This window comes from Bison bison, unplaced genomic scaffold (genome assembly GCF_000754665.1).
Source record: "Bison bison bison isolate TAMUID 2011002044 unplaced genomic scaffold, Bison_UMD1.0 scf7180017864319, whole genome shotgun sequence".
In the NCBI taxonomy this organism is placed as follows: Eukaryota; Metazoa; Chordata; class Mammalia; order Artiodactyla; family Bovidae; genus Bison; species Bison bison.
In genome coordinates, this window is record NW_011494891.1 from 121093 (window position 1) to 136771 (window position 15679).

Genomic DNA, 15679 nt, shown 5'->3' on the forward strand with positions numbered 1-15679 from the left:
ATTTTCATCAGGTGGCCAAAATATTGGAACTTCAGCTTCAGCATCAGTCCTTCCAATGAATATTCAGGGTTGATTTTCTTTAGGACTGACTGATCTCCTTGCTCTCCAAGGGACTTGCAAGAGTCTTATCCAGAACCACAATTTGAAAGCATCAGTTCTTTGGCTCTCAGCTTTCTTTATGTCCAACTCTCACATCCATACATATTAGTCACTCAGTTGTGTCTGACAATAGATTGTAGCCCACTCGCCTCCTCTGTCCATAGAATTTTCCAGGCAAGATTACTGGAATGGGTAGTTATTTTCTTCTCTAGGGGATCTTCCCAACCCAGGGATCGAACCTGCATCTCCTGCATTGCAGGCAGATTCTTTAATGCCTGAGCCACCAGGGAAGTCCACAACCATACATGAATCTTGGGAAAGCCATAGCTTTGACTATACAGACCTTTGTTGGCAAAGTAATGTCTCTGCTTTTTAATATGTTGTCTAGGTTTGTCATAGCTTTTTCTCCAAGGAGCAAGCATCTTTTAATTTTATGGTTGCAGTCACCATCTACAGTGACTTTGGAGCCCCCAAAATAAAGTCTGTCACTGTTTTAATCTTTCCCCATCTATTTACCATGAAGTGATGGGACCGGATGCCATGATCTTCATTTCTTGAATGTTGATTTTTTAAATGTCAACATTTTATAAGCCAGCTTTTTCACTCTCTTCTTTCACCTTCATCAAGAGGTTCTTTAATTCCTCTTGGCTTTCTGCCATAAGGGTGGTGCCACCTGCATATCTGAGGCTATTGATATTTTCTTGGGAATCGTTATTCTAGCTTGAGCTTCATCCAGCCTGGCATTGCACATGAAGTACTCTGCATATAAGTTAAATAAGCAGGGTAACCACATACAGCCTTGGTGTACTCCTTTCCAGATTTTGAACCAGTTAGTTTTTCCATGTCTGGTTCTAACTGTTGCTTCTTGATGTGCATCCAGGTTTCTCAGGAGACAGGTAAGGTGGCCTTTTAAAATATATATTTTTGAATTGGTTTGATCTTTTTACACCAGTCAGAATGACCATCATCAAAAAGTCTACTAACGTTAAATGGTGGAGAGGATGTGGAGAAAAGAAAATCCTTTTGCACTGTTGGTTGGAATGTATATTGATACAGCCTCTGTGGAGAACACTGTGGAGATTCCTTATAAAACTAGGAATAAAGCTACCATATGACCCAGCAACCCCACTAGTGGGCATATACCTTGAGAAGACCATAACTGAAAAAAATACATAGACCTCAATGTTCATAGCAGCACTATTTATAGTAGCTTGTACATGGAAGCAACCTAGATGTCCATCAATAGATGAATGGATAAAGAAGATCTGGTGCTTATATACAATGGAATATTACTTAGCCATAAAAAAGAATGAATTTGAGTTAGTTCTAGTGAGGTGGGTGAACCTAGAACCTGTTATACAGGGTGAAGTAATTCAAAAATAGAAAAATAAATATAGTGTATTAATGCTATTATAGAATATTGATCAATCTATTTGTGGGGAAGAAATGGAGACACAGATATAGAAAACAGACCTGTGGACACAGTAGGAGAAGGAAACAGTGGGATGAATGGAGAAAGTAGCATTGACATATATGGAATACTATGTGTAAAATAGATAGCTGGTTGCTATATGACACAGGCAGCCCAGCCTGGTGCTCTGTGATGACCTAGAGGGGTGAGAAGGACGGAGGGGAGGGAGGCTCAAGAGGGGGGTAATGTGTGTATAATTATGGCTGATTTGCATTGCTGTATGGCAAAAAACAACACAACATTGTAATTTTCCTCCAGTTAAAAAATAAATTTAAAAAATTTGTTTGTATATTGTCTGTTTCATCCCACTGTCACTATTCCAAACAAGTAGGATATTTGCTTACTTTTTATATCCTTAGAAAAGTGCCTAAAAATGGTAATCTTTTCATAAATACTTGTTAATCAACATATAAATCAATATATGAATGAATTAATGTTCAAAATGTTCTACCCACAGCAAAAAATTAGTCTTTGTAGTGCCTTGACCTTCTCAGTGTTTACCCTCTTTTTCCAAATTGGGGAAAAGACTAGATCTAACTAAGGAGAATCCAGCCTCTACCTAGATGGATATTGGAATGATAAACACTGGGTAGAAATACTTAAGTGTGCTGGCCAAGGCTACTAAAATATAAACAAATCATTTTGTGAACAGACTCTCCATTTTCTATATTGTAATGTGTGTCTATGGAGCAGGTGTGTATGAGAGTAAAAAATAAGAAAAGAAATAAACTAATAAGATAGGGGAAATATAGAATACTAACAATAGATTGGGCAATTAGATTTTTATTTGTTTAGATATTTGTTTAAATTCTGCCTGCCTTAAGCTTCATGTTGCTTGATCATGGTAACTATATGCTCATTTGTGTGTGTGTGTGATATGAAAGAAATTAAAAGATGAGAAAAAGTGAAAGCTCATGGATTAAGTTTTGGGTTTTTATACACCACCAAATTTAAAAGAGTCACCGCTGGACCTGCACTCACTGCTCGATTTACCACAGTACTGAGTTTCCAGAGAAGGGTGAAAACCATCCCGCATCTTGAGACAGGAAGGCTGTAAGATGCTTCACAGATATACAAAAGCAGATTCTTTAAACAGCTCCCTGACATGATAAGTAGGTGGATTCTCAGATATCAGAGTGGCAGTCTAACTTAAACGTGACACCAAGGAATTTGTGGAAACACCATGTACATTACACTCTCAATCACTGGTTTCCCTTTCTACAACTTCAAAGAGAAAGCAACAGATTTATAGATTTAGATAGATTAAACTGTCATGTTATAGTTCCTGTTTCCCAAATATATACCCATTAGCTGGTGTAACCTGGTTTTGCTAAAGATCATTTTTGTCCCCAATACTCTTAGTTTAATTCAAAGTCTCTCTTCCTTTTGAAGGAGAATAAATGCATTCCAATGGTATGGAAAATCATGTTAAATATATAGGACATCCAATTTTTAATAAATATTTTAGCCAAATAATGACTTTGGGTTTAAGCTTAATTGACATTCTATAGCTTCTTTGTTTGAACAAGAGTAGTTAAAATAAATAACTTGCTAGCACCAAATGATTTACTAAACTGTAAATTCAGCCTTCCACTCAGCAACGTTTCAATTATAAATGAGTTCTCCATAATTTGTGTGTATGTATTTCTTGCAAAAGCACAATTTACATTTCCCAATTAAAATTTCCATGAAACAAATTATTAACTTAGCAATTCCACTTTAGCATGGGGAATATGTGTTGGTGCATGTTGGAAGAAGAGCTTTAGAAGAAACATCCTGGATTCCAGGAGAGTGGACCAATAATGAAAACTGACGGAACAAAGAAAAGAACGCCTCGGTAGCTTCTGAAGTGGGACACAGCATCGAATCTCTTGGCACCTTGCTGCTCTGCTTGGCACCTTAGTTTCATTGATATATCTGAGAAGGGAAGGGAAGGTTTATGCTCATCTCCCGCTTCATGCATGTAAATGAGACATGTAGGCAGATTACCTTAGATACATTCAGGTGTATGGACACACTGAGTCTTGAAGGTGTATCTCTAGCAGAGACTTGGGTTAGACTTCTTTTACCCAAAAGAGTGATTACAGGGAAAGAAACTAAAAGGGGGGACTGAAAATTACCTTACAAACAATGTATTTATTTATTTCCATAAAGATAATTTCCCTGGATTTGTTCAGTCATTTCAGTTGATCAGTTGTGTCTGACTCTTCATGACCCCATGGACTGTAGCATGCCAGGTCTCCCTGTCCATCACCAACTCCCAGAGTTTACTCAAACTCATGTCCAAGGAGTGGCATCAGTGATGCCACCCAACCATCTCATCCTCTATCGTCCCCTTCTCTTCCCACCTTCATTCTTTCCCAGTATCAGGGTCTTTTCAAATGAGTCATTTCTTTGAATCAGGTGGCCAACTTATTGGAGTTTCAGCTTCAGCATCAGTCCTTCCAATGAATATTCAAGACTGACTTCCTTTAGGATGGACTGGTTGGATCTCCTTGCAATCCAAGGGACTCTCAAGAGTCTTCTGTGAAACTACAGTTGAAAAGCGTCAATTCTTCAGCGCTCAGCTTTCTTTATATTCCAACTCTCACATCCATACATGACTACTGGAAAAACCATAGCCTTGACTAGACGGACTTTTGTTGGCAAATAATGTCTCTGTTTTTTAATATGCTGTCTGGGTTGGTCATAACTTTTCTTCCAAGGAGCAAGTGTCTTTTCATTTCATGGCTGAAATCACCATCTGCAGTGATTTTGGAGCCCAAGAAAATAAAGTCTCTCACTGTTTCCTTTGTTTCCCCAGCTATTTGCCGTGAAGTGATGGGACCAGATGCCATAATCTTAGATTTTTGAATATTGAGCTTTAAGCCAACTTATTCACTCTCCTCTTTCATTTTCATCAAGAAACTCTTTAGTTCTTCTTCACTTTCTGCCATAAAGGTGGTGTTATTCACATAAGTGAGGTTATTGATATTTCTCCCAGCAATGTCGATTCCAGCTTGTGCTTCATGCAGCCCAACATGTCACATGGTGTACTCTGCATATAAGTTAAATAAGCAGGGTGACAATATATAGCCTTGACGTACTCCTTGTCCTATTTGGAACCAGTCTGTTGTTCCATGTCCAGTTCTAACTGTTGCTTCCTGACCTGCATACAGATTTCTCAGGAAGCAGGTCAGTGGTCTGATATTCTTATCTCTTTAAGAATTTTCCACAGTTTGTTGTGACCCACACAGTCAAATGCTTTGGCATAGTCAATAAAGCAGAAGTAGATTTTTTTCTGAGATGTTCTTGCTTTTTTGACAATCCAACAGATGTTGGCAATTTGATCTCTGATTCCTCTGCATTTTCTAAATAAAATTTGAACATCTGGAAGTTCATGGTTCATGTATTGTTGAAGCCTGCCTTGGAGAATTTTGAGCATTACTTTACTAGCATGTGAGATGAGTGCAATTGTGTGGTAGTTTGAGCATTCTTTGGCATTGCCTTTCTTTGGGATTGAAATGAGAACTGACCTTTTCCAGTCCTGTGGCCACTGCTGAGTTTACCAAATTTGCTGGCATATTGAATGTAGCACTTTCACAGCATCATCTTTCAGGATTTGAAATAGCTCAACTGAAATTCCATCACCTCCACTATCTTTGTTCATAATGATACTTCCAGTTGAACGCCCAGTTGACTTCCCATTCCAGGATGTCTGGTACTAGGTGAGTAATCACACCATTGTGACTATCTGGGTCTTGAAGATCTTTTTTGTACAGTTCTTCTGTGTATTCTTACCACCTCTCAATATCTTCTGCTTCTGTTAGGTCAATACCAGTACTGTCCTTTATTGTGCCCATCTTTACATGAAATATTCCCTTTGTATCTCTAATTTTCTTGAAGAGATCTCTGCTGCTACTGCTGCTAAGTCACTTCCGTCGTGTCCGACTCTGTGCAACCCCATAGGCGGCAGCCCACCAGGCTCCCCCGTCCCTGGGATTCTCCAGGCAAAAACACTGGAGTGGGTTGCCATTTCCTTCTCCAATGCATGAAAGTGAAAAGTGAAAGTGAAGTCACTCAGTCATGTCCGACTCTAGTGACCCCATGGACTGCAGCCCACCAGGCTCCTCCATCCATGGGATTTTCCAGGCAAGAGTAACTGGAGTGGGACATCTCCATGAAGAGATGTCTAGTCTTTCTCATTTTATTGTTTTCCTCTATTTTTTTGCATTGATCCCTGAGGAAGGCTTTCTTATCTCTCTTTGCTTTTCTTTGGAACTCTGCATTCAGATGAGTATATCTTTTCTTTTCTTCTTTGCTTTTACCTTCTCTTCTTTTCTCAGTTATTTGTAAGACCTCCTCAGACAACCATTTTGCCTTTTTGCACTTATTTTTTCTTGAGAACTGTCTTGATCCCTGCTTCCTGTACAATGTCATGAACCTCTGTCCATAGTTCTTCAGTCACTCTCTCTATCAGATCTAATCCCTTGACTCTATTTCTCACTTTCACTGGATTGGTTAGTCATTATTATAATACTGTATAACAAACAACCATAAAATCTGCTTGGCACTCAGTAATACTCAGTATTCTCATAGATTCACTGGTTAAATTGATCTAAGCTAGGCTCAGTTGGGCAACCCTGGCTCTGGCTGCAGTGACTGGTGCACCTGTGCTCATGGTGTCTTTCGTCCCCCTTGGACCAGCAGGCTGGCCAGAGTGTGTGTTCTTTTTACAATATTAGGAGCTCAAGACAGCACATACCCCACACACTGTCACTCCTTCCTACATACCACCAGCCAGTGCCAGTCACATGTGTAAGTTCAAAATCAATAGAGGTCCCCTTTATACATGAATGGGTCATGGCAATGGTGAGCTTGCAGAAAGGACTGAAGAATGAGAGCCAGTAACTGAATCTACTACATTCTTTCTATTTTTCACATTTGCTATAGGCATTTATGAACTATATCAGGAAATGCCCTCCTAAATGAAAAAAGTTAATGATATCTAAGTCATTGGTATGACTATTCTAATAGCAAATCAATACTAATTTGTCTATTTAAAATGAGGTTACTTTTTACCAAAATTATACTAAACAATTGCACTCATCTCACACGCTAGCAAAGTAATGCTCAAAATTAGCCAAGCCAGACTTCAAAAGTAAAGACTTCAGTGAACTGTGAATTTCCAGATGTTCAAGCTGGATTTAGAAAAAGCAGAGAAACCAAAGATCAAATTGTCAACATCTGTTGGATCGTCAAAAAAGCAAGAGAGTTCTAAAAAAACATCTACTTCTGCTTTACTGACTACTCCAAAGCCTTTGACTGTGTGAATCACAACAAACTGTGGAAAATTCTTCAAGAGATAGGAATACCAGACCACCTTACTTGCCTCCTGAGAAATCTGTATGCAGGTCAAGAAGCAACAGTTGGATCTGGATATGGAACAACAGATTGGTTCCAAATCAGGAAAGGAGTACATCAAGGCTGTATATTGTCACCCTGCTTATTTAACTTATATGCAGAGTACATCATGTGACATGTTGGGCTGGATGAAGCACAAGCTGGAATCAAGATTGCCAGGAGAAATATCAATAACTTCAGATACACAGATGACACCACCCTTATGGCAGACAGTGAAGAAGAACTAAGGAGCCTCTTGATGAAAGTCAAAGAGGAGAGTGAAAAAGTTGGCTTAAAACTCAGCATTCAGAAAACTAAGATCATGACATCTGGTCCCATCACTTCATGGCAAATAGATGGGGAAACCGTGGAAACAGTGTCATACTTCATTTTGGGGGGCTCCAAAATCACTGCAGATGGTGATTGCAGCCATGAAATTAAAAGAAGCTTTCTCTTTGGAAGAAAAGTTATGACCAACTAGAACAGCAAATTAGAAAGCAGAGACATTACTTTGCCAACAAAGGTCTGTCTATTTAAAGCTTTGGTTTTTCTAGTAGTCATGTATGGATGTGAGTGCAGAACCATAAAGAAAGCTGAGCGCTGAAGAATTGATGCTTTTGAACTGTGGTGTTGGAGAAGACTCTTGAGAGTGCCTTGGACTGAGAGGAAATCAATCCAGTCCATCCTAAAGGAAATCAGTCCTGAATATTCATTGGAAAGACTGATGCTAAAGCTGAAGCTCCAATACTTTTGCACCTGCTGTGAAGAACTGCCTCATTGGAAAAGACACTAATGCTGGGAAAGATTGAAAGCAGGAGGAGAAGGGGATGACAGGATGAGATAGTTGGATGGCATCACTGACTCGATAGACAAGAGTCTGAACAAATCCAGGAGTTGCTGATGAACAGGGAAGCCTGGCTTGCTGCAGTCCATAGAATCCCAAAGAGTCGGACACGACTGAGCTACTGAATGAACTGATGTGTGTGTGTGTATGTATATGTATGTATGTATATATATATATAGCAATGTTCAACTGTACTTTCCTTTGAAATTGTCTTACTCAAGTTCTCTGAATTATAATTGCTTTAGATGAATCTAAATGAATCAAAATGTTAAAATGAAAATATTTTTTATATCATATAAGTCATACCTGTATCTCTCCAGTTGTTAAAATTTCAAAAACAAGGTAGAGTTAAAAAAATATCCAGTTTTGATATGGGAAAATTTTTAGATAAAAGTAAGTTTAAATTCTTAATTAAAAAAAAAAAAAACAACTCTTCAAATAAGAATTGAAGACAAGTCATTAACCTAATGGAGAAGGCAATGGCACCCCACTCCAGTACTCCTGCCTGGAAAATCCCATGGAGGAGGAGCCTGGAAGGCTGCAATCCATGGGGTCGCTAAGAGTCGGACACGACTGAGCGACTTCACTTTCACTTTCCACTTTCATGCATTGGAGAAGGAAATGGCAACCCACTCCAGTGTTCTTGCCTGGAGAATCCCAGGGACGTGGGAGTCTGGTGGGCTGCCGTCTAAGGGGTCGCACAGAGTCGGATACGACTGAAGTGACTTAGCAACAACAACAACAACATTAACCTAATACAGGTTATCTGTCAAAAATCCATGGGCTTCCCTGATAGCCCAGTTAGTAAAGAATCTGCCTGCAGAGCAGGAGACCCTGGTTTGATTCCTGGAATGGGAAGATCCCCTAAAGAAGGGATAATCCACAACAAACATCATTTGTAGTGATGAAAACATAGAAGCATTCCCACTCTCTCATTCTCACTGATTCTTTTCAACATTCTAAATTTTTCAGAAAGAAAAAGAGATACATCTACAATAATTTTATAGGAAAAAATGTCATTTTTTCACAGACAGTTTGATTGTCTAAAGACTACCCCTAAAATAAACAGGTTAAGAACTGACCAAATCTAGGAAGCACAATTCAGTTTGAAATCTACATTAGTTTACTAGGGTTGCTATACAAAGTACCGCAGACTGTATGGTTTACGTAACAAATTTATTTCCTCAATTTCTAGGGACTAGAATCTCAGATCAAGGTGTGACATGGTTAGTTTCTCTTGAGACCTCTTGGTCTTCTCCCTGTGAATTCATGTGGCCTTCCTTCTATGAGTGTCTGTTCTAAACTCTTCTTCTTTTTTTTTTTTTTAATAAAGACATCAGTCATATTAGATTAGACCTCATCCTAATAACCTCATTTTATCTTATCTCTTCAAAGGCCGAATATCCAAATGCAGTCACATTCTAGCTACTGTGGTTAGAACTTCAATATATGAATTTTGGGAGGACACAATGAAGCCTGTAACAAATTTGTAAAAATTTATAGAGAAATTATTAGCATCAAGAGTAATGAAAGTTTACCAAATCTGCTGGATGTTTGTTAAATGTCATTAATGATAAAAATATAAAAAGTACCTAAAAGTCAATCTAACAAAAGATTTACATGATCATTACGTTGAAAACTCTTTAAGAAAGAACTTGTCCAAAATTGATGCCGTGTGATATCTCCTTTAAAGCTATATGGAAAACTAGCTATACCCAGTTCTTCAGGCAATCATTTTGGTACAGTGTTACTGGTATACCATACAGGGAAAACTGAAATGCATGGACCCCCAGCTTCTTGATTTTATTGGGGAGACTTGTGCTCCACCCACCATGGATCTACTGATATGGCAGAACAGACTGGGTGTCAGGTTTTGAGCATGTCATATTTCTATTGGAGACCAACCCCAGTTATATGAGAGGGACTTGGTCTTCCCTAGTCATGCAATTTAAACGTGTTTCCCAGGTGGTACAGCGGTAAAGAACTCACAGGACATGCAAGATGTGGGTTTGATCCCTGCATCGGGAAGATACTCTGGAGTAGGAAATGGCAACCTGCTCCAGTATTCTTGCCTGGAAAACCCCGTGGACACAGGAACCTGGCAGGCTACAGTCCAGGGGGGTCACAAAGAGTTGGGTAGGACTGAGCAAATGAGCACGCACATGTACTCAATCAAAGGCTAAGAACCCTCTTCCAGAGTCTGATATCTAGCACGATTAGATGCTATGCTTTGCTGCAGAGCAGAGGGCAATGGAGGATCTGAAATTACTCCAAATTCAAAAGTTTTCCCAATGAAAGTGATATCAAAAGTCTAGTATGTGTTTCTAGGTCATTTATCTTTCTTCATCAAAAATCTAAAACAATTAAAAGGAAACCTAAATACTTACAGATATAAACCCCTGTCTATGGATTGAAAGGCTCAGTATTGCTGGAATATAAATTATCCTCAAATTAATCAAAAATTTCAATGCAAATTTGGTTAAAAACTGAGCACAGATTCTCAGAGTACCTAACGAGCTTACTTACATGAAAATCAAAGAAAGGGTTAATAAGGGTCCATGTGATATTAGAGAAGAATAGGTTAGGGTAAATGTAATACTCTATAAGATATATCAAATCTATTTTAAAGAAATACATTTGTGGTAGTGGGTAGGGTAGAAAATGATTACAATTAAAAACATATTTTTATCAAAACACACCATAATGAAAATCAAGTCACTGAATGGGAGCCTATCTCTTTCTGTCTTTGCCACCCAAAGTTTATTTTTCAGCACAGAAGCTGGGATGATTCTGTAAAATCATAAGTGAGGCCAGGTTTCTGCTTGAAATCCTCAAACGGCTTCCTACTTCAGAGTGAAAGCCAAAGTCTCACCGCACTGTGTATCTTTGTCTATAGCCTGACTTCCCTCTGTGCTTCTGACCAGAAGTATTGCTGTCTCCTTTGCTCATTCTACTTCCTCTACTGCCTTCCTTACTCTTCCTAACTTCAAGGTTACTGCCCTCCCTGTTCTTGGCAGTCACCTTTCTCTACATATCTTTGCCTAACCTCACATTTCTTCATATCTCTGCTCTAATGTTTTCTTTTCAGGGACATCTCCCCTGTTTGTTCTGTTAAAATACAGCAGCACAGCTCTTTCCTCCACAACAAATGTTAAATCCTTGCCACGGCTCATTTTTCTCACAAGTACCTGTCACCACCTGACATATCAAACACTTTCATGCTTTAATTCTTCTGTGTTTTTATCCTTAATAGACTTTTTTGGAGCACTTTTAGGTTGACAGAAAAATTGAGTGGAAAGTACAGAGTTCCACGTACTCCCTCGCCTTTCCTCAGTGTTTTCTCTGTTGTTAACATCTTGCATTAATATCGTACACTTGTGATAACCAATGAGCTGACATTGATCCATTAATTAACTAAAGTCCATAGTTTATATTAGGGCTTTCTCTTGGTGTTACACATTCTGTGGATTTTGATAAATGTATAGTATATTTATCCATCATTACAGAACCAGAATAGTTTCACTGACCTGAAAATCCATTTTGCTCCATTTCTGGTCATCCTTTCTTCCAAACCCTGACAACTGCTGCTCTTCTTATGGTCTCCATAGTTTTGTTTTGTTTTTTCCAGAATGTCATGTAGTTGAAATCATACATATGTAGACTTCTCAGATTGGCGTCTTTGACTTAGCGATATGCATCTAAGCTTCCTTATATCTTTTTGTTGCTTGCTGGCTTCTTTCTTTTTAGTGTTGGATAACATTGCGCTGTGCAGCTTCCCAGATGGCTTCCCAGTGGTAAAGAATCTACCTGCCAATGCAGGAAATACCAGAGACGCAGGTTCAATCTCTGGGTTGAGAAGATCTTCCGGAGTAAGAAACGTCAATCTACTCTGGTATTCTTGCCTGGAAAATTCCATGGACAGAGGATCCTGGTGGGCCACAGTCCAGGGGGTTGCCAAGAATGAGACACAACTGTTCAAGTAACACATACAGACACACACACACACATAAATGTTCTTTGTATATTTTAGATACCAATCATTTATCAGATATGTATTTTGAAAACATTTTCTCCTAGCTGTAGCTTTCCTTTTCATTCCCTTAAACATTTATGCATTTTTAATCTTTTCTCTCAAAATAAAATATATGCTACAAATAGCTTAGAATGTGTCTGCTTTGTTTATCCCAGTATGCCAAGCACCTAGAAATTTGTGTTTTCCTGACTCATAATTGGAGCTCAGTATATATTTGTTGAATAATTGAAATAAAAAGGAGAGAAATTTGCACACATATGAGCTGCAAAGGACTGAACTGAGAGCCAAAATATATTTTAAAATTTACAAATCAAAAAGAAAAATTAATACAGTAGAAAATAATTAATACAGTAGAAATGTGCAGGAAATAACTCAATACAAGATCAGAAACCACAAATTGTCAATATATTTTAAAAGATGGTTGACTTTATCGGACAGTGAAGAAAATTCTAATTAAAATCACATTGTAACACAATTCCACATCATATATGGCAATCTACATCTTTATCTTTCTCTTTGTCTACCTATTTCTGGGATTGAGTGCATATAATTGGATTAATTAAATTACGCAATTCATGACTCACTAACATAATTGATAAGGTGATACATGTATGACTTGCTGTTTTATTTATTTACTTTAATGCATGTAACAACCATAAATTCAATTCTATATCCAAGTTGTGTGATCTCAGTCACTAAGTCACGTCCTACTCTTTGTATCCCCAAGCACTTAATCTGCCAGATTCCTCTGTACATGCAGTTTCCCAGGCAAGAATACTGGTGTAGGTTACCATTTCTCCTCCAGGGAATCTACCTGACCCAAGGGTCGAAGCAGGGTCTCCTGCACCTTCTACATTGGCAGGTACCTTCTTTTACCACCGAGCCATCTAGGAAGCCCTCTCAAATTGTAGAACATAACTAAAATTTTCTGCTACCATTTTTCTCTCCAATCCTATCCACCTATATCTTGCTTTCCACAGGGAGAACTACTTCCCTGGTCTTTGAATTTATCACTCATCTGCTTTAAAAAAAAAAAAAAAAAAAAGTGTTTGTAATTAAAAGATACTTGTTCCTTGAAGAAAAGCTATGACCAACCTAGAGAGCATATTAAAAAGCAGAGACATTACTTTGCCAACAAAGGCCCATCTAGTTTTTCCAGTAGAAGAATTGATGTTTTTGAACTGTGGTGTTGGGGAAGACTCTTGAGGGTCCCTTGGACTGCAAGGAGATCCAACCAGTTCATCCTAAAGGAGATCATCAGTCCTGCGTGTCCATTGGAAGGACTGATGTTGAAGCAGAAACTTCAATACTTTGGCCACCTCATTTGAAAAGACCCTGATGCTGGGAAAGATTGAAGGTGGGAGGAGAAGGGGATGACGGAGGATGAGATGTTTGTATGGCATCACTGACTCAGTGGACATGAATTTGGGTAAACTCCAGGAGTTGATGATGGACAGGGAGGCCTGGCATGCTGCGGTTCATGGGGTTGAAAAGAGTCAGACATGACTGAGTGACTGAACTGAACTGATGATACTAGACATAGTCTTCTGAAAGATGCTTTATTATTCAGCTATTACTAAGATTTTCCCTCATTGTATCCATAGCTCTAGTTCAAAATTTTTTTAAATCTGAAAATTATAAGTGTGGGTCAGGATGTAAAGCATGAATAAATCTACTGAACACATATTAAAATACAAATTGGCAAAATCACTTTGACAGAAAAATTTGACATAAGCAGTATAGTCAAATGTCTAACAGACCTGTGAACTGGCTATTCAACAGCTAGATTTGTAGTCTAGAGAAATTCTGGCATAGATACATAAAAGTAAATTCACAAGAATATTTATAGAAACCATTTTATTAAAAACTAAAAATTAGAAATACCCTGAATATCCTAAAATCTCTCTTCAGCAGAGGAAAAAAATCAGTGAACTAAAGCTATAGAAAAATATGGATGGAATCAGAGAAGGCAATGGCACACCACTCCAGTACTCTTGCCCGGAAAATCCCATGGATGGAGGAGCCTGGCGGGTTATAGTTCATGGGGTTGCTAAGAGTCAGACACGACTGAGCGACTTCACTTTCACTTTTCACATTCATGCATTGGAGAAGGAAATGGCAACCCACTCCAGTGTTCTTGCCTGGAGAATCCCAGGGACGGGGGAGCCTGGTGGGCTGCCATCTATGGGGTCGCACAGAGTCAGACACGACTGAAACAAGTTAGCAGCAGCAGCAACAGCACAGTTAAAATATTGAGTATAAAAATCAAGGTGGTAAAGTATATGCATAAAATATAAATGCTATATATAGTTTAAAAATACAAAACTATATTTTATGCTATATATACAAAGACATGAAAAATAGAATGATAAACAACAAATATAGAATAGTTACAACTCGAGGTTTGTTGGGAACATTGATCTTGGAAAGTTAATAGAGAGTTAGCTGTTCTGACAAAGTTTTTTTGTTTGTTTGTTTTAATCTGGATGTTGGGTTTTTAAAAGGTTGTTTCATTATGTTCAATATCTTTTTTATAAGTGAAGTATTTACCAATGTTTCACAATAAAAGAGTATTAGGAAACATTCTATGGGAATTTTTATTCATTCGTAAGCCTGACAAGGTTTGAATCTGTGTCTTTAATTTTGCAGTTTCTCTAATTAAACAGCAAAACCCCAAATTAGATCCTTCTAATGGCACCCCACTCCAGTACTCTTGCCTGGAAAATCCCATGGACGGAGGAGCCTGGTAGGCTGCAGTCCATGGGGTTGCTAGAGTCAGACACGACAGAGAGACTTCACTTTCACTTTTCAGTTTCATGCATTGGAGAAGGAAATGGCAATCCACTCCACTGTTCTTGCCTGGAGAATCCCAGGGACGGGGGAGCCTGGTGGGCTGCCGTCTGTGGGGTGGCACAGAGTCAGACACTACTGAAGTGACTTAGCAGCAGCAACAGCAATAAAATAGTTTAGTAATCAAAATGGTGCTAGAAGTGTGGGTCCAAGGCAAAGACTGTTCTTGGATGTGACAAAACTAAACAATAAATTGTCAGCTGAAGGAAAATGCTGGAGGCCAATGAGGAGATAAAAAGGTACCATCTTAATTTAGATTTTTGCCAGGTATTTTAATGGATGCTGGAGAAACATTGTCTATCCAAACAGACAGCAGCCCTGCTTTTAAAATGGTATATGTTTAGTGGAGAAAATAGAGGCAAATGAAATAATCACAATTAAAAAGAAATTAAACCCTTATTTAGTCCTCCTAAGAAGAGGCACTGATGCTGAAGCTCCAATACTTTGACTATCTGATAAGAAGAGCCAACTCATTGGAAAAGACCCTGATGCTGGGAAAGATTGAGGGCAGGAGGAGAAGGGTGCAACAGAGGATGAGATGGGATAGACAGCATCACTGACTCAAAGGACATGAGTTTAAGCAAACTCAGAGATAGTGAAGGATGGGGAAACCTGGCATGCTGCAGTTTATAGGGTTGCAAAGAGTCAGACATGACTCAGTGGCTGAACCAAAACAGGAGAGACATATGGTCCTAAAACAGACATAGCCAAGAGTACTGATCAGTCAGAGAGGGTAGGACAGTTCTCTTGGAGGGAAAGTGCTGAATCAACTATATGTAGGACAAAAGGATGAGGAGATATTTATTTCCCAGCAGAGGAAAAAGCAGGTTCAAAGACCTGGTGTCTGGAGTGCAAAATCTGTAATAAGATTGGAGAATACAAGAAAAACAAACAAAAAGCAGAGAAACTTTAATTTTGACCTTACCTCTCACTGTCAACTCTCAGTCATTATTCTTTAAAGAACCTTTATCAATTAACTCATCTTTTTTTTTTTTTTTTT